This window comes from Orbicella faveolata, unplaced genomic scaffold, assembly GCF_042242905.1.
Source record: "Orbicella faveolata isolate gen_17 unplaced genomic scaffold, um_ofav_v1 contig_13, whole genome shotgun sequence".
NCBI lineage: Eukaryota > Metazoa > Cnidaria > Anthozoa > Scleractinia > Merulinidae > Orbicella > Orbicella faveolata.
This window is the reverse complement of record NW_028301540.1, coordinates 8548161-8568623: the sequence shown is the minus strand read 5'-3', so window position 1 is coordinate 8568623 and position 20463 is coordinate 8548161. Positions and strand designations below refer to the sequence as shown.

The 20463-nt window shown below is 39.3% G+C and overlaps 1 protein-coding gene and 1 long non-coding RNA gene across 2 annotated transcripts in view; one reads left to right on the top strand and one right to left on the bottom strand.

Annotated features, from left to right (window-relative positions):
- The window catches only part of LOC110052891 (sacsin-like), a 69024-nt gene that overhangs the window by 26082 nt on the left and 22479 nt on the right, over positions 1–20463 (bottom strand). The gene's annotated exons all lie outside the window — the stretch shown is intronic.
- Positions 952–16395, top strand: LOC149114861 (uncharacterized). The gene is made up of 2 exons (XR_016206205.1): positions 952–1494; positions 7385–16395. It is a non-coding gene; the product is annotated as an uncharacterized LOC149114861 (long non-coding RNA).

The following is a 20463-nucleotide window of genomic DNA, read 5'->3' as shown; positions in this document are numbered from 1 at the left end:
ACATGCAGTTCCATGTAGTCTGTGTTCGTGTGGCTCTGATCTCGCGGTCAATAATCCATTGTTAATCATAACTATACAAAAATCTTTGAATCTGATTTTTTATTTTTATTTTTTATTTTTGTTGCCAAATTGCAGCACGAACTGCTGACGTGTTAAATTGACAACAAAGCGTCCAGTGGCGAAGTTTCCACAACAAAATTAGCCCGGCATCCCATTTTCATAGGTCCAGAACCTTTCAGAACTCCCTTTTATAAGTTGCTTTTATCAGAAAGATTTTAAATCAAACATGCGTCACTATTTTTACACAAAGAAAACAAAATTCAAAGAAACAAGGTTCAGAGAAACCCTGATGTCTCGGTATACGGCTGAAAGCCTTTCATTTCCGAGAAATGCTGGCATCTCTGTATACCACGTGATCCTCTTCTGTTTCTCGGAAAACGATAATTTTACTCCCTTGTCAGACCGATCATGATTATTGAATCACGCCACTGGGAAGCCAAGTTCAACACGATCAGGCAAAGAGTTGAATTAGTCATGCAGACATTTACTTCCGGTCTGCCCTCAGCAGAGCTGGAACTCTCTAGATTTTCTGCCTCGTTGCAAGCCCTCAGGGGACTTTCGATTTCCTTGTTTTTATCAATTGATTTTCCCGAAACGTTAGAAATCGAACGTATTCGTTTTTCTTCCTGTTTCTCCTCCCACCTGAGCCGTCTATGTTAACGTTTACTGAGTTACAACAAGACTATGATCATAGTCTCTTCGGGTTAAAAGCAACAGAGTATTTGTGAGGTCTTTTCACGTAATAATGATAGTTAATAGTTGTTAACATTGTGCGATTTGTATCGTATCGACAGCGAAAAAAAAAACTGCAAATAAAATAAAAACAAATTGAACAAAATAAATAGTCATTACAAGAGGTTGAGTGGATATCGAGATTTCACCTCAATCACGAGAGAAATCTTTTACTAGTTTATTTATAACCAATCTTATTATATGGAGAAGAGTGTTTTACTGGGAACTAAACCACTCGTAGATTCCATACGCCACTTCATCCGGGACCCGAGTGGCGTGTTTTCCGTATGTCACCTTTGTGAGTGTCGTATCGTTCAATGACCTCACGATTCCCGCCTTTTGCTTTGGTTGAATTGGTTTCTCCATATAATAAAAAGAACATTACACGTCGTTCGCTTCGCTCACTCGTGAGATATTGTTCTTGCCACTCGAACATAAAATTCATATCTTCTCGCCACCGTGCAATATCCTCTCTATATTTCATCCTGCGGAAGTGGACGTCACGAGCATCGAGACCTAATGACGTCATTCCATCCCAGAGTGCACATGTAGATGAGTAGCGGAAAGTTGATGAAAGAGCTGTACGTTTCGGAGTTATCATGCCTCGTTCAAGGAATACATCTACCGCTTTCCTCGTGTTAACACTATGTTTGATACAGCTGTGCCTTCTACAGGTTTCAGAGGGGAAAAGTCAGCCTGTTGGTGAGTTAGATTGAAGATAACATACGCTCAAATGTGTTGTATGTCTTCAAAGGAATTCAATATCAATTGATCACGAAGGTTCGATCTGTTCGCTTCGGTATAAGGCTTTTTTGTGACAAACGGACGGGTTTGGACACATAACAACTTAGATTTTGTAGCCTTAAATTACACCGTGTTGTTTGTGATGGTTTTGTACTAGGTGGAACGAACGGAACATGTCGCAAAGAAATCCCAAATAGATAATTTAAGCTTACATCAGTGCCACAGAGAAATCTCTTACGCAGTATCATGCGATCGGTGTTTAGTTTCAACGTCACACACACGTTTTCAATTTCGTTTCATCTGAGACCTTTCGCTGGCGAAGTTTTTCTGATAACCGTTGGCAAAATTTCGAATAACTTAACTTAACTATCCGTACGGTAAGCGAGTTTAATGACAATGTTTGGACTTATAGAACACCTACTTGAAATATGTGTATATTGTACATGTACATGATGATATTGTGGTGGCAGTTGTTCAATAGAGATATAGAAGTACAAATAAAGTCGCCTATAACCCGTGCAAGTTTATATAACAGTAACACGATTTTTGTTTAATTGTAATTTTTTAACCGATATAATTTGTGTGTACATGTACTGTATCTGTGAGAATGAACAGATCCGATGTGTCAGTTACTTATTATTCCTTGCCTTGACCAGTCTGATTGAGTCTGTAGTGACTTATCAACTGAGATATTGGTTGGATAACAAATATTGTTGCAAACTGTGTTGCCCAATGTATTCGTGTAAGCCATGGACAAGAGCCAGTGAGCATACACAGCGTTTCGGTAAAATGGTCCACTTTTTTATTTGGATATTGTACACAACAAAAACTGCTTTTTTCAGCCATCACTTGGAAGTTGGCATGTTGAGCCCATCTTGGTGCAACACCAGTGGTGTTACTTTCGGTTTTCATGGTGTGCTAAAAATAAAGAATGAACATACTCTACGAGAAGAGACTTGTTGTGTATGCCCATGATTCTCATAGCACCAAGTTAGCAAATGGCAGTAAGCCTTACACATGATCTACAAGGAGACCTGATTTGAGGGCAACACTTTGATCCTCAAATAGATCAAAGTGTTCATAGGTTTTTGAGGTCTGTTACAACAACTTTCACTCATAACAAAGCATCCTCTCCATGTGACGCAAGACCTCAACATAAATCTTGCAGTTCATGCTTAAATAAACTTGGCTATTTATAATTAGTAAGGTTAGTTGACATGCTTATTGTGTTCCCACCAGATATATTCAAAACTTGTGTATTTAAAACTCTCTAAAGTCAAGAGATGAATTTGAGAATCAAAACTCCAGTTACATGTAATCACTTTGAGGAAAAACAGTGAATATATTCATTTCCTGTAGGGCAACGTAAGGTGAGATTCTAAGTAGCATTTTCATTGGCAGTTTGTAAGGAGGACCACCGACGCTTTTTACTATTTGTAAACAAACTGTTACAAAAATATTTAATAGAGAACAGTTCTACAGTACAATAGTTCTGGACTGAAAATTACACCATGGGCAACACATTTTACACTTAAGTTAAGTGTTCGCCAGTACAGATGCCAGTTGTGTCTTGATTGTGTTCGAACCATGTACAGCTGTATTCAAGGCCCTCAAGGTAAAGACATATGTACTGAGCCATTCTTATCTGTCAGACTCATTTAAGAGAATACTTTTGGAATTTGTTGGCTTGCATCAAGGTCTTCCATGTGTATATTCTGTCAAATCTGAGCAAAAATTGAAAAACTTAAGTTTATGATCACAACAATATGGTTCAAGTGAAAACAAAAGAGGTTGAATCCTGACGTGTATTTACAACCAATGGTATATCAGAAAACTATAGTTGAACTTGGCTCTAGGGTTCAGACACTGTTTGACTGCAAACAGATGATTTTGTCAACCAAAACATATATTTTGCAACAAAAATAATAATAATTTTTCTCTACAGACTAAAGTGCAGACTGAGAGTAAAATGCAGACTACAGAGTTTTGACTTTTTAACTGAATGATGTTACCATTTGCACCATTGAGACCTAACAGTAAACAGGCTAACTGGAGCATTATTTAGGCTAACCTGAGTGATATCCAGGCTAACTGGAGTGATATTCAGTCTAACTGGAGTGATATTCAGTCTAACTGGAGCGTGATTCAGCCTGACCGGAGTGCAGCCTTTCACTACAATTAGCCTGAATAATCATGTTTAAGATCAGCGCCTGATACTATTATTATAAAACGATATATACTTATGACGTCTGTAGTCTGCAGTCTGCATTTTACCCAGGTCTGCAGTTCACAGTATGCGTTTTACACTGACGATTTTCAATTTGATTGCCAGCACAGTGGAAGTGAAACCTGAACATATCTTTGTACATTACTAAATTACATAGCCCATCAAAGAATATTCGATTGTACAGTCATTCCCATAGCCCTTTCATAAAATAACCACAGAATCATTAAAATATATAGAACACCTAAACTGTTGGAATCTTGTAAGCAGTGCCAGGGGTGGCGAATGGTAAATGCGAGACTTTGTGAGACGACGAGATTAGCGTTTTTCTTTGCGCGCCCGAAACATTTCAATTTCTTCAATTGCGAGACCGCGACTTTAAAGTGTTTGAAATGCGAACTCAAGACGTTCAGGTTCTAAGATGTTGTGATGTCATTTAACTTTACTAAAAAAGAAAATAAACAAATCAGTACTTCACGACTTTCTTCCTTACTTACTTAATCCTCTTCGTTCCTAAGTGGAACATAGGTCCTCAACTAGCGCGCGCCACCTAACCCTATTTTGTGCAGTGCCTTTTGCCTCATTCCACGTAACATGCTTCGCCGCCAACTCTGCCATTCTCGTGCGCCTCCAGCTGTTTTGGGGTCTCCCTCTCTTTCGCTTCCCCTGTGGGTTCCACTCTAGTGCCCTCTTGACTACGTGTCCATCTGGTTTCCTCAGTGTGTGGCCGATCCAGCCCCAAGCTCTCTGTCTTATCTCTTCCTCTATCGGTCGTTGCCCTGTTTGACTCCAAAGGTCCTTGTTGCTGATTTTTCTAGGCCACCAAATCTGCAAGATGTTCCTCAGGCTCTTATTGATAAACACTTGCAACTTCTGCTCCAATCCCTTGGTCAGCCTCCAAGTTTCAGAACCATTCGCGACTTTCTTAGCCTTGAACAAAAATCGAGACTGCAAGACAGCTTTGTGAGAAAAATCAAGACTGCGAGACACACATAACAGCTAAAAAACAAGACTGCGAGACCTGTGAAATTTGGCAAAAATGTTGCGAGACTAATGGTTTTTGAAGGACCATTCGCCACCCCTAGTGCCATCAGTACAGAGTAAATGATGCATTGCATAAATTAGTATCTTTAGAACATAAAGGAAAAAGAGTCTACTCCCATATGCAATGTACTTAAATGTTGGAACAAATTTGTTTGGTGACCGGTCTCAAAATAAATCCTCTATTTCAGTTATACAAGAAATGAGATAATTGCTGTTACAGACCATTTAAACACTAGCAAAGAGGGTTTGGGATATTTTTAACGAGAGAAAACTGTTTTCACAAACCAATGTGCTGGGCTGACACGACTGGCGGCCATTGAAACACTCAAGTGCAAACAATCCAAATAACTTTCATTACTTCGTTTCATTACAGGTATGATAATTTTGATAACGACGAAAAGCGATGAGTGGCATTGATGAAAATGGAAGTCTTCCATTATATTTTGTAAATACGTGAATCAAGTGCAAATTTATTTGGAAAGGACCAGTGGAAAATTGAGGTGTTTACTGATTGCCTCAACTAATATCAAAATTAGCAAACATTTCCATTTATCATGGTCAATCTTTTCAGGGTGTTTAGATCACCGAACCACCCGGCCCAGGGGATTGTAATTATTTGCTAAAATAATTTGAGTCGCTAGTTTAACCAAAGATGATCCCAAGGTTAGTGAAACCACCAGAATTTTAAATTTTTACTCATCCCTATTTATAGCTGTGTCAAATTAACCATCGCTTTGCTCGAGTAACTGTATGCTTCAGCGGAATTCTTGTTTTCCAAAATGATAATCCCACAAACTTAATACTGGATATGGTCCTTGATACAAAATTTAGACTTTCATTAATATATAAAGACAGAAGGTGTATCTTAGGACGAAGCAAAAACCAAAACTATGCAGTATTTAATGTTCCGTGACCAATGCAATACATCCATGCTCTGTGGTTTCTGTGGTTGAAGATCTCACTCGTGAATGGTTATTACACAATAAACATTCCAGACATATTTTAGGCTTTCACGGTTTTGTGAGTTTGACTGTAATAAGTATTTCTTTGTAAAATAGCGTTTCCTGTGTTTTACAAATACATAATTGGGAAACTTTGCTTGAACCCCTAACAGGTAAGCTGTTTGTGGTATTTCTGTGTTATGTAGTTTTGACTTGCAGGAGTCACAACCAGAAAGTGGAACATAAAAGATTTTGTTTACTCACATCACTCCTCTCCTCTTGCAAAGCAAGCTTAAAATGTATAGGGCTGTTTGTACTTCAAGCAACACCATTTACTTAAATCTGTTTGGTCTTCAATTTTCAGGGTAGTTAATTTTTCAGACATTCTAAGGCGTCACCCACTATATTTAGTATATCCATATGAAGTGGGAGAAGTTGTGTTCTTGCTAAAAAAAAAAATTTGGCTCCCTCTTTCTGAATTTTCTGTATCTACCTCTAGGTTTGATCATTGACAAAAGAGCATGCATTTTAAATGTAATGGAAATTTTGATCATGTAACAAAAAACTGTCTCCTCTGCTTGATGACATTCTTATTCCTTGCCACCTTCTTAAGCAGAAAGACAGCATTTTAATTAATCATTATATCCTTTATTGGTTATACTCAGTTCCTAATCTCTACCATATCTCCCCCCAAAATATCAAAAGTTAATAGTATACCCTTGTGTAAAGTTGGAGATTTTTGTCTCTTACTTCAAGATACAATTAGATCTCTTCACTCCTGCTGGAATGGTTTGCACTATCTCCCAAAGTAAGCATCAGCAGGGTGCGAAGAAATGAAAACCAATTTTTTGGCCTATCCTCTCTGCAAGCTGTAATTATACCATACTTGCCTAAAAGTCATTCTCCCTAGCCCCCCAAAATTTCATCTCTCACAGTACTTGTGTAATTTGATTTCCTCAAAATATTTCTCAAGGAACTGCTAGGCTTTGTGCTATCAGACACAACTTTCTTTGCAAGCTAATAAGTTCAGAAGCTAAAAGTTATTTTTCTTGAGTCAAACAATTCCTTCATGTACATGTAGAAGGAGTTGCTGTTTTCCCTCGGCTGATAAGCCTTACAGGCAATACAGGTACTTAAATAATTAAGCTATTTAGTGAACTACTAGGTTCTAATTTGTTTGAAATAAAATCAATATTGAGACGTTAATGCTAAAATATTTTGACAAATATCTGAAGCTTGGGAAAATGCACAGCCTGTAGAGCTAAAACCTGGAAGTGTCTTCTTTATTTATCGCCTATAACGTCACAATGTTTTGAATTTATCCACTGAATGGTTAATTCGAATTAATTTTTTTATTGTGTGATAGTGCAAATGAAGAATACCAGCTCTAGAACTCTGTCTACTTTTTTTCCAAATTTAGCTAATTGAAAGTCATTTGCTTTTATGCTTATTTAAAGTTTTCATCAGCAATGTATATGCTCTCATGAAAAATCAGCGCATGCATCATGTTTATCAGTGCCATAGTTGCATCTTGTATCATTAATTGTTGAGTGCTGTTTGAGAAGGATCAAGAACCATTCATTTGATGTATTTCATGTGATCTAAAGAGTTCATGCGAGCCTTTTTTGTTGTCTTGCAGGTAGGATTGTCAAAGCTTAATCAGCAGTTCTGGAGTATGTAAATTTGGTATCTCTCTTACTTTTTATAATCGCAATCAACAAATGACACTGGAAGATCTTCCTTTCTTTGCTGAGGCGATGTCATCCACTATTGCAATAGGCCAATTACATGTAAGAAAATTATTTCAAATATTATCCTTGCAACCTTTTCATGAAATATATGATCTTGAACATGATGGCACTTTAGTCAGGACTGAAAAGAAAAAAGTAACACTTTTGCAGCATCTTCTCAATTGATGCTTATTGTCTTGGTCCAGCTAATTATAGACTTCCTGATCTTCCATTTAGGTCTTAAAACTGTTTGCATTCTTTAGACTTTATTGAATGTGCTGGTTAAAGAAAAAAACTCTACACAAATTGGGATGTCTAGTCATTTTGGCAAACATGCATATCTGGCATTATGCAATCCCAAGCTTCCGTTTTTAAAAAAAACAGTCAGTAGATCTGATCTTGACTTTGCCTTTAGGTCATGAAGGTTATGCAGTCTTGGGTGATATTGATATAATTGTTTAATCTACATCTAGAATAAGGATATAGTTCAGAATCACTCTGTTGTAAATGCTGTGTCTTCAGGGTTAACATATGCCTTTTGAAGTGTCTTGCATCTAAGCGATGTAGCTAATTTGACATGTAAACAATAAAAACAGTCAGAGAATATATTTTTTTTTAAATATTTTTTTTTTCCCAAGAGGGATTTTTGTACAATCACTCCATATATTTTTTTAAATCCGATTTCAAAAATGTTCGGTAACTTTTCACTGGAATTGAATATGGCAAAATTCAGACACATTCAGCTGGAACCTGAGTGACAAATTAAATTAGCAAAAAAATTGTATTGACCTGTAGCTTTCTAAAGGTGATTTGGATGCTCCCAATAGGGGGCCTGGATAATTGGACAGTTCATTTTATTTCGAAATTCTTGGTCTTGTTTGACAACCAGCTCTATAAGCTTTAATTTGATATAGGGGTTTAGGTATCTACAGTACAGTATAAAACAGAAGCATTACTTCTCTTGGATGCAAAACACCTCTAAAGGTATATGATAACCTTAAACCACGAACTTATTCCTTACTTCCATTTTTTCTGAAACAATTTATGATACAGCCACCTTCATAGCGGAGCTCCTGGCAGCTGCCACCAAGCGGAGCCCCATAACTATAGAAACAGAACCACATGCATGCATAGAAATAGAAAACCATACAACTCTTTTTTCATGGTCAACATGGCTAGTGGTGTGGATTGTGGTGCTTGCGCCCAACGATGCCAATGACGCGGAACATGGCGGCCATACTCCAGCTAATAGCAAGTCATGTAGCCTTGATTTAATCACACATAATTTATGATTTTGGACATCCATGTTATGGTCAATTGACAGCTGTCAAAACAAGGTATCCACTGACCAGTATCATGTGACAGTATCATGGGCTCAAGTTTAGAGCTCATCAAGGTGACATGTTTGTTTGAAAGTTGACCACTGACCAAGTACCAGTTTTCGATTAGATCATGGGCTCAAGCTAGGTTAACTTGTTAATCAGTTTTTCACTGCTTATGTTTTATGTAGTTTGAGATTATTGAAACTCAAAACAGAAGGCCAGACATTACAAACAGAAAACCTCAAAAACTCAAATCAAAATTTTTGCTTATCCTGTGTTAGCTTGATCGGGCTTTGAGCAAACCAGCCCAGGAGCTCCACTTTTAGGCTTGGCTAAATCTATATGTTACAATGTTTACAATTGACTCAGTGGTGGCGTGAATTTGTGCATGTATTTTATAGCATAATCATGCATTGCTATTTGCCTTTATGCTGTTCATCTATCAACATTTCAGTTTTTTTCATAAAATATACTACCTAATACTAATACTAATACTACCTTTTGAAAATTACTGCAATTCTACATAGCCTTAGGACACTTCCCAAAAGTGACTGTAAAAAGATACAGTTAAAGGTATGACAGCTGTACAGTATTAAGAACAGCATACAGGAATATAATGAGGTCCATTCCCTACTGCAAAATTGCAACATTCACAATAACAAAATTCCTCTGACATAAATGGTAAAAATAACACTTTGTTAATGAATATTTATATGTAGGCTTCCAATAATAACTTTATAATTCAACTTCAATAATTGATGTGTTTTATTTTTTCCTACACTAAGATTGTGGATTACAGGGACTGTTAACTACTGGGTGACTCCATTAATTATAAAATTTGACACTAAATTATGTCAAAAATTAATAAGTAAGCTATAAGTAAGTTATACTTGCCTTCACTACATGCAGACAATTGAACACACTCGGAGGGTGTGATGTATACATGTATGTCCATTTGGTCAGCTGAGCCATATGTTTAATAAACACATCAGTAACATTACAGCTAAATGGATAAAAAATATATCCTACATGCACCAAAGCTGAACACATGAACCCCCCAAAACTTGAAAAAATAGGGACCGTGTATCCCCAACCAAATGCAGAAGCACCAATGTAATCAAACTCAGTGCAGAGCTTTCTTTGCATGCAGGGTCACTGATTGATGCAGAAGAAATAGTTCATGTTCATGTACAAAAGGGGATATGGAGGTACTATTAGCAATTTACCAGGTTTCAGAAGAGTATGGATTTAGTATTTTGGTTAATTCTATTCCATACTTGCTGCATCAGCCTAGTGCAATACTAATCACCCACTGAACATTTCAACAACAACAAAACCGAGGAAAACTACATAAACATGATAGGCATATCCCTACATCTGAATCAAACGAAGGATGACAGAAATGCCCGGAGCGGGGGGTACTCCGTTATATGGGCTATATAGGTATGTGCAGCCCCAAAGGGTGTGGTTTTTCAGCCGTTTTGGTCAAATAGGGAATCGATTTTAGCTGATTTTGGCCATTTTTGGTCATAAATAGAGCATGGATTTTGCACTCTAGCCTTGATATGGGTATGTTTTTACGAAGAAGCTACTTTTCGTCATTGTCGAAAAGAAAATCAACAAAAGCCCTTCACAAATTATTCTTACGGTAATTTAACATTGGTCTGAACTAGGGAACTAATTGTAACGTAGGTCTGAAACAGGGTTTTGATTTAAGGGTCAGGTCATAAAGGGTAACCCGAAAACACTGACGCCCGGTCCGCGGACCCCCACTAGGGACCGGGTCCGTGGACTACCCATGGACCGGTCCACGGACTACCCCTACGGACCCCTCTACGGACCACCCCCCAAAATAGAATAAAATGAGAAAAAAATATTTCATTAATGGGTTGTCTAATAGATAACTCATATCGGCGAAATTTCGAGTGTTACACTGTGCAAATGAAATTAACACGCCCCCCTCCCCCCCCCCCCCCAAAAAAAAAAACAAAAATGCCTAAAAGCGTAAGGAGATGCCGACGGCAAAAAGAAGGAAAGTTTTTAACTTTCATTTGTGGCTCAATCGGGCTATGGGAGGTGTTTTTTTAGGTTCAAATAGGCGGTTTAAGCTTATTTGTATCTGTAATTCCGCTAAGCAAATTATGAAGCCTGTAACGACTTCACGAATCTACGCGAGAATAGGCTGTACAAAATGGCAGAGAGGAAAGAGCACAAATTTCGAGGCTTCCCGGAGGCTTCCCGGAGGCGTCCTGGAGGCTTCCCAGGCTTTCATATACTGTATGGCCACGGTAAAGAAAATGGCAATTTGTAATGATATATCTTGCGCCGGAGCCTGAACCCAAGAATGTTACATTTGCACACTGTAACGTTGGAAATTTTGCCGACACAAGTAATCTATTAGACAACCCTTAAGTGAAATATCTGTTTCTTATTTTCATTCTATTTTGGGAGGTGGTCTGTATAGGGGGTCCGTAGGGGTAGTCCGTGGACCGGTCCATAGGTAGTCCGCAGACCCGGTCCGTAGTGGGGGTCCGCGGACCGGGGGTCAGTGTTTTCGGGTTACCCGGTCATAAATAGGGTTTCGAATTTATGGTCAGGTCATAACTGGGGTGGGATTATCGCAGATTTCCGTCGTAAATAGGGTAAGGGTTTTGGGAAGCGGGCCGCACACCCCCGCCCAATTTTTCCAGGTGTTCCCCCTCCATCCTCCCGGCAGAAATGTTTCAGAAAATTCGTTTAAAATTGATTGTCATTCCAGTTAAAGCCAAGAAATGCATTTAGAAGGCGGAAAACGTCCAAAATCTCAAAGACTTACAGTGTTCAAGTTTAATAATTATTCGTACTGAAGCGTAATTTGAATATAATTTTGCCGACGACTTTGCAGTCCTTTTTCGGCCGTAGCTTTAGCAGTCTTTTACCAATAACCTTAGAAGAAATTCAGCCAAGCATTTCGCAAAACCCAACAAATTAAACAAACAAAATGAGGAAGGCTCCATAATTTGTAAACGCAGTATGCGTGACAACAAACGAGCGTCAAAAGCTGTCAAAGATAGCAAATCAATGGTTTTCCGTCTTCCAATGGTAAACAAGAAGAAATTATAGCAGTCTACGAAGCGGCTGTCCTTACTAACACAAAGAAAACTTCAAAACTCGTCTGGCAGTATTTACAAATACAGTTTTATTACTTTTAGACGTGAGGTTATCGGTATACGGCGAAAACCGACAGAGAACTAAGCTTATTTGTTTACAATGTGCAACTTTATATTCAACAAAGACTCTAGTCTTATTGTTTGAAATTTATCAAATGTCTCCCCGTATGGTTCCAAATCAGGTAATCAGGAAGACTTTAAAACTCCTATTGAAGATGGGTCTGCTAAATCTGCGAGCCAGCGAGCCATGCGAGCCACGGTGCGAGCCATGCGAGCCATGCGAGCCACGCAAGCCATTTTTGCGAGTATTTTTTTTTTTCTTCGATCGGTCTGGGAGGTCGTCGATCATTTCACCAAGAAACATCTAGCGCCCGACTATCACTAAATTAAACTACCGCTACAAACCGTCCGCTCGCCATCTTGAAAGCGGAGATGACCCTGGGGACGAGTGTAAACGGTACAACCTCGCTCCTAGGGTACTCTCTCTTTCCCTGGGAAATTAATTTTAAATTTATCTACAAAAGTGCCTAAAATTGAAATATTCCCAGAAAAAGTCCTAATCTCGCTTCGGTTGCCAGAACTATTGTTAGTGCGTCAAATATGAAAAATGCTCTGAACATCTGAACATCGTGCTTGCGTCATAGTAATGGCTGCCCTGAGTTGGACGAATTTTTTTCCTTGTTTCATATTTTTGTTATGTGTAGAACGTAGAACGTAGTTTCTGTTTCTGAGATTTCAGCCGTGAATTTGATCGTTGGGTGAAAACTGTTTGCCGTTAGAAGGAAATCTCTTATTTTGTCTTAATTTGTGTTCCACATAGATATGACGTCATCGATAAATCTTCTCCAAAAGATGGGTTTCGTGTTGCTTTGTCTGAGTATTTCTGTTTCTATTTTGGCCATAAATATGTTAGCAAAAGCTACGGCCATTTTCGTTCTCATGTCTGTTCCATGAGTTTGGAGGTAATCTTTTCCACTGAATTGGAACGAGTTTTCTTGTAAAATCAGAGTGAGCATTTCTCTTAAATACCTAGGAATTGGAGGGTTCTCGTGATAAAACTCTTCGTATGCTTCGCATACTGTGGTAATACACTCTTCCTGTGGTATGTTTGTTTAGAGGCTGGTGACGTCTATTGAGACAAGAATGGTGTTCTTAGGCAGTTTAGTCTTCTCAATGAAGTTAAGAAAGTCTGCTGTATCTTTAAGATACGAGGCTTGTCTTTGTGCTATCGGCTGAAGAAGGTGGTCAACAAAAGATGAGATTCTTTCTGTAGGGCCGTCACACCCTGATATAATAGGTCTACCGACAGGTGTCGGTTTGTGGGCGTAAGGGAGAGCCATTAGGCCGTCATTTCGTCTATGTGGCCTTCTTGAAGTAGTGATCGAATCAATCGATGAACTTTTTTGGCCGTGGTGTCAACCATAGGTTTGTCGAAGGGTCGGTATGTATATCATCAAGTTGGACTTCACTCTCGTCGAATTTATGTGTTCTGTTCATTATGACAGTTGTGGTACCCTTATCGGCTTTCCGTGCATTGTGAGGCATTTGTAGCGATTTGATTTTTTCAGCTTGGCTTCTGATTGGCCGATTCAAAAAACGTCTTGGTGACGGTTTGTGTAGTCGCTGCAAGAATTTAATACATGTATTGCGATCTTATTCATCTTGTTCCGTTGCTCTTGCTCTTGTTCTCATGCGAATATAAATGTAACATAAAAATTCTTAACATTTGTACTGTGGCTCGCATGGCTCGCCCCTTGGCTCGCATGGCTCGCTGGCTCGTAGGTTTATAAAACTCATTGACGATATAAGCTTAACTTATAAGCTTATCTCGCCGAAGCAACTAGATAATTTTTATGGAAAACGCGAAAGTTTTTATGTAACAAAGTCGTATGCCGCAACTTGGCAGACAATTTTTGAAGACTGGACTGAACTAATCTTTTCGATAGATCGACGAATCAACCACTTTTTCTCACTGTGCTTTTTCCTCTAAACACGCGAAACACGTTTGATTTCTCTTGTTGATCACCTGATGAAGTCATGTGACTTCTTGCACGGCTACACATCTTGACGCGCGAAGTTCTGTAGTCTTCTGAATCAATTTTTCGGGTATTTCAGCTCTTTTCTATACCCCTCGTTTGCTCTGCCTTACAGCATTGCTCAGTATTATTTCATTTCCTCTCTAGCCCTGACTCGATCAAATTTACAGCATAGCTCAGTGCCATCACGCCTCCTTTCTAGCCCGGGCCCGCTCTTTCGCGATCTTCTTGGCCATTTCTTTGGCTGTTAATCCTTACTCTCTGCCATTCTCTTTCACGTTCTGCTTCAGTTAAACCCTATCTTGAAAACATTAGGTTAACCTCTCCGATCGTTTGTTGACATAACAAATAGAAATAAGTTTTTTTTTCTGATTTCTGAAAAATTCCGCTAAGAAAACCTAGCTTCTCCGCGAGGGTTACCGCGAGACGCCCCTCCCCCTTCCCCAGAGTCTGTACGGACGGACGGACGTTCGCTCGCTCGTACGCTGACGTCATAACCAAATTTTCACGGCTTGATGGAGTTACCAATTTTCTTTTCCGATGGTGCTTCGCTGGCACGCTTCGCGCGCTGAAGCTACGCGATAATCCATTCAACTGCGGCACCAGGCGGATCATGCTTTACAATTTCAACATCTTGTCCTCCGATCCCGAGGCACGCAGGATTTTCCCCGAATCTCCGCTGGTATCATATCGGCGTGAGCGAAACCTCGGTGATATCCTCGTACACTCCGCTGATGCCTCACCGTCTCCCACTGATGCCGGTTTATTGCCCTGCCGAAGGCCTCGATGTCAGACGTTCAAGCGCATAACTTTTCAGACTTTTCTGCAAGGCCTTAAGAGCGCACACAACATTCGTGACCACTTTACCTGTCAGTCTGAGAATGTTGTGTATTGCATTTCTTGTCGTCGCTGCAATTCTCTATACATCGTAGAGACTGGAAGGCGACCACGGGAACGTTTCAGTGAGCCCCTCCGCAGCATTCGGAAACGATCGCGAGAATTTCCCGTATTTCAACTCCGCCTCCCACTCTCTGGGTGACATCATGGTCTGCGGCTAGAAACAGTGCTCTGGCAGTAACATTAGCCGCAAGCAGCATGAAATGAAATTAATCTTAAAGCTTGGCGAGAAGGGGGGAGCGGTTAATTCATTGTGTTAAATCATAACTATAACAAAATCCTTGAATCTGATTGGTTTTTAGCATGCCCGTATTTTTTACCAAATTGGAACACGAACTGCTGAAATGTTAAATTAAACGCTGTGGTTAAATGACCGGCGGCCTGTCAAGGTTTTCAAATCACTATAAATGACCAGCAGTCTGACATTTTTCTCAAATTTTATAAGGAATCGAAAGACCACATCTAGTTCAAACTATCTTCTGACGATTGAGAACTGTCAGCGATCCAGAAGAGCTTTATATATCGCAATTCTAACGGTTGGTTTACCCTAGTCTCAGAGAAAAAGATCATGGTTTGTGAACGTGACTTGGCTCTTATTTAGGTCGACTACCGGTCACGGCTTTCAAATGATCGGCGGTCAGATACTTTCGACAAATTTAGGAAATTGAACGAAACGATTATGTCCAAATTATCATATGTCAAGTAAGAAGTACGAATCAACCTGGACAAAGTGAAATCACCAGACTTCTAACAACTGCTCATTGACAAAACTCACACTGGGGGACGCACTGGGGGCCACACTGGTCCCAAAAGATGGAGTGAAAACCTGTCTTTAAATGAAGATCACTGGGGAAAGATTTTTAAGTCTCTGAGAACAGTTTGCAAGGAAACAAAGCTAAGAGAATTTCAGTTTAAGTTTATTCATAGAATTGTAGCGACAAAGGGAGAACTATTCAAATATGGGATTAACCGGACGATGAATGTTGTTTCTGCGGTGGAAAGGACTCCATCAACGATACCCTCATTTACTGCTCCTTCACTAAGTAATTCATTTAAAAAGTAACACTTTGGTTCAATAAAACAAATAACGCTCAAATCTCTCCAACTACTGAGGAGCTGTTATTCGGCATTATCACTGGTTCGCCCGGAAATAGCGTCATAAAGAAATTAATTGCACAACACTATTCATGCGCTACTATATCTATAGCAAAAACAACAAGCCCATTTCTCTTCGCGATTTTATAGATGCGGTACAACAAAGATACATGTTTGAAAATTCCTCTAACTAAACAGGACCTAGAGAGCGCTCCTTCTTTAGTTGATAAAGTATTTCTCTCCTATTTCCTAAAAACAGGAATGTGCAAAATAAAGAAATTATTTTTCAGCACCACTTGTACCTATAGCAAGCAAAAAAAAAAAAAAAAAAAATAGTCACATAGTGTATAATAACTATTCAATGTATTTTAAATAATGCCTAGTGTAGGTAGCCATAGCACAAAAAAAAGAAAATGAAAAAGTTAATGTAAGGTTAGTTATGTAATGCACTGTAGCGTTATGTAATGTTAAGTACATGTAATATACTGCAATGTATTGTAAATTAAAGAAAGCTACTTTAACGTGTGAGAAATCGGTACAAAGTTTCTGATAGCATTTAAACTAAATCAGCCGTGTACAAAAAGTAAAGAATACCACTATCGTAGCTATAGTAGAATATCTCAACAAATATCCGCAAGTGACTTTTAATGTAATGGCGTGTAAGCGTTCATATCAAAGTCACGTTGAACAAAAGGTCAAGAAATTTGATCTGCGTCACGTGGGATAACTTAGACCTCTTTAAAATTATTCATTTTTTGAATTTTGCCTTCGTTTGTACAGTAAAACGCAGAAAAGCGAAAAAGGTCACATACAATAGCAAAGTTTAAGGTATTGAGCATCAATGAAATCCCATTTCGGGGGAATCAGAAAAATATCAAGGTCGGCCAATGCCGATTCTGGTTTGTTTTACAGAAAAAAATATTCGAGCGATTTCTGGACTATCAGGGAGACTAAGTTCCAATGATTTCTCGTCACGTAAGGATGTTTTTCTAAAAGGCCCGCTATTTTCCAAAGCTACGTTAAATGTGACGCGTTTTGATACCAAATTTGTCGGAGTTTGAAGTATTTTGCTGTCGGCCTTATGGCAGGGAAGTTTGTAAAGTTCGGCTCAATAGCTCTCATTGTATCCTGCGCTTTGATTGTCCGTGTCGCAAAAGCTGCAGCTGGTCATGAGAGTAAGAATGAAGACGATTTCCGTGTAGGTAGCCTTGGTGATAAACCATTGTTCGTTGAGGAAATCAACAAGTAAGGCCCAAATATTTAATACCGTTGAATTTTCGATTGATTTCTTTCGGGGATCTCAAAAAAACAGTCATTTAAGTAATTTTATTTTTTATACCCACATGTTTACATTGTAGGTAAATAATTCACAGGCAAGTGAAAATAATTCTACATCAACTATTCATAGATATAGAAAAATCTCAAAGTTCCTGGGACAACATGGGCAAAATCCCAAGGAGGTTTGGGACCAATTTAAGCAAATGTTCAGGTTTCTATGGGATCCGTTTGATCTGTGAAATAAAATAAAATTAAAAAAATAATAATCAGAGAAATCCTGATTTCTCGGTATACGGAAGTCACGGAAAGCCCTTTCCAAGAAATACCGGCATCTCTATATGACTTTGGTAGAATTCTACTGGTATACTAATGCAAATGCTGTAATCTGATTGGCTGAGCCATTGTACACTAATAGCCATTAATATGCAGTGGCTTGGTGTGGTCGACAAAATTGCAACGTTTTCTCGTTTCTCCGAAGTTTTGAAAGAATATTTAGCAACAAATGGATAATCAAATTCCCGAGAAGACTAAAAGTAGGGCATTTACGGTTTCTTGAATTAAAAAAGCTCGAAATTTTTGAGAGAAACTGATAAGCGCCCGTGCACAACTGCAAATGTCAATTTGACAATTCAGTCCGAGCGAATTCTCTAAAGCCTGAAGTTTAATAGTAAGACCAGAAATAATTGGAATATGGCTATTTGAAGGAACTTTCAGTTAGAATTCTACTAAAACAATTAGATTATTCGCTCTCGATTTCTATGAGGCGATAGTTGATTCAAGCTGCAGCCTCATCACCTATCACCTCAGAAATCTCGAGCTCAGAATCTAATTGTTAAATAGAGGCCCTGTTAGGGGGTGTCTGAATAATCCATAATCCTGGGTAAATTTTGGAAACAATCCGTATCCCAGTTTTGCAAAATATAACAATAGAAGAAGAAAAAAGTAAAATTCTAAAACAATCTATTTTAGTAAGCCCTAGGTAACATTTTTGTGTCACGTTTCCTGGACACTTGTGTTAACAAAGGCAATAGATTAAAAAAAAAAAATTATCCTTAACGCGTACACTCACTACAAGCCTACGAAAACATTGCAGTACAATTTTCTCTTCGTGCCACCCACCATGAGTCAGGAAAGGCTTCAACAAAGGCGAAGCACTTAGGTTGCCACGAAGTAACTATTCAAAAATACCGTTTTGAAAGAATATTAGGGAATTTAGATCACGGCAACAAGCGAGAGGTTATCTAGATGTTCTGGTAAATTACGTTCTCCCAGAAGTGAAATTCGAAGGGACAAAGTCGGTTCTTTAACAAAGGGGAAAACGTTGAAGAAAATTGCATCTTTGGTCAGAAAATCAGGGGCGTAGCGTGCATTTTTCAATAAGTACGCGCACCAAACAGAAAGGTCATCAAGTTCTGAAGGGCGAACTGCCAGGAAGTTTTGGGGGCATCTCCTAGAAAATTCTTATTTTTAGGGTCCCGGAAATGTCATTGCCCATGTTTTCCAGGGAACAATTTCATAAACCAAAGCGCGGGAAAATGCTTTATAGTAATAATAACTTATGTTGTCTATATGCCAACCTTTGGGGAAATTGATAGTAGATTTAACAGGAGAAACTAGAGACTGTCAAACCCCGTGATTTAAATACTAAAGACCTTTTTTTGCCAATGAACATATCTGAGCGATTTCACAAAAACATGCCCGCTAGGTTTTCGCCTGGATTCGGGCAGGGCCCGAATCCAGGCTAAGCTGACGTCCTTAAACCTAGGGGGGCTCCGTCAAGGCCAGGCCGGGCACATGGCCCAGGCACTGGGCTATCTGCTGGTGGTTTGCTAGCGGCCAGCTGTCAAACGCAGGGGGAAGGGAGGGTGTCTTGTACTGACACCCCCAGCTAGCCACACTTTGAGTTTTCAGTGTTAAATAGCCTTGATATTAACTGTGTTTCTGGGAATTTTACTCAGTTGTTTAACCTTGTTTGAGGCTTCCGTGTTGACATGGCACCCTGCTGGAGTGGTCCACGCCACGTGCATGCGTGAGGGGCCAATCTCCTAGCCAGGGGGGTGGTCAGAGGACTTCTGGCTGGTGGGACTGTCTTTGAGTCAATGCGGGCATGTTTTTGCGAATTCGGACAGATATATATTTTCTGGATTTCCGGAGGTAAGGGGGTACGCGCTGCGTATATTGTCGCTATGTCCCTCGCAATACTACCCAGCGGAGTAAAGAACGTCCTATAAGCCTTTGTTGAAGGAGATCTGTAAAGAGGCTCTCATTAAGAGGAAAGCCGCTCAAAGACACACACGTGAGATCCAAACTCTAAAGAGCTATAAAGGCAAAGAAACTATTGGAGGGATCACTGGAGATAAATATTTGTCATTCTTTGTATGACTTTAATCTCTCTTTTATGTAAAAAAGCAATTTATGCAGTCATGACCGATAATAATCGTAATCTTAACATGCGGCACAAATAATCCGTAATCTTTAAATTTGGTGGCCAATAATCCGTCTCCCTTCTGCAAAAATCCCTAATAATCCACTGAATCCTAAAGCCCTAACAGGGCCTCACTCTATGCCACTTGATCCTCTTCTGTTTCTCGGAAAACGATCGTGTTACTCCTGTGTTAGGCCAACCATGATTGAATCACGCTGATGGGCGGCCTGGCTCAACACGATGGGGAAAAAGTGAAATTAGTCGTCATGCAGACATTTTACTTCTGGTCTGCCTTCAGCAGAGCTGGAACTCTCAGGACTTTTCGCCTCGTTGCAAGCCCCCAGCGGTGTTTCGACTTCTTGCTTTTATCAATTGATTTTGCAAGAGATATTATAAATCGAACGCACTTTACCTTAGCATTTTAGTCGTCAAATGTTTTTTTTTTTTTCTGAGTTAGGAGTACAGGTCAGTACGATATGAGAGAAAGTACTTGGTTTTATGTTATTTGGCTCCCGCTTTGTAACTCAACCAGCCCGGTACTCCCTTTAACCTGAATGAAATACACGGGGCGATAGTCTATAGGGACGGGATTTCACAAGTTCAGGAAAATGAAAGGGTAGGGAAACTGGCCTTTAGGTATTTAAAAGGGCCTTTAACTGGGACATTTCGAACAGACGCAGCTTACGGCTGTGAATGGGTTACCATTTTTCAATGAAGGCATTCGAAAGAGGTACCTTTTTCTGTCAAAATGATATGCAAAAGGTACGGGGTTGGATCTCGGGGCTC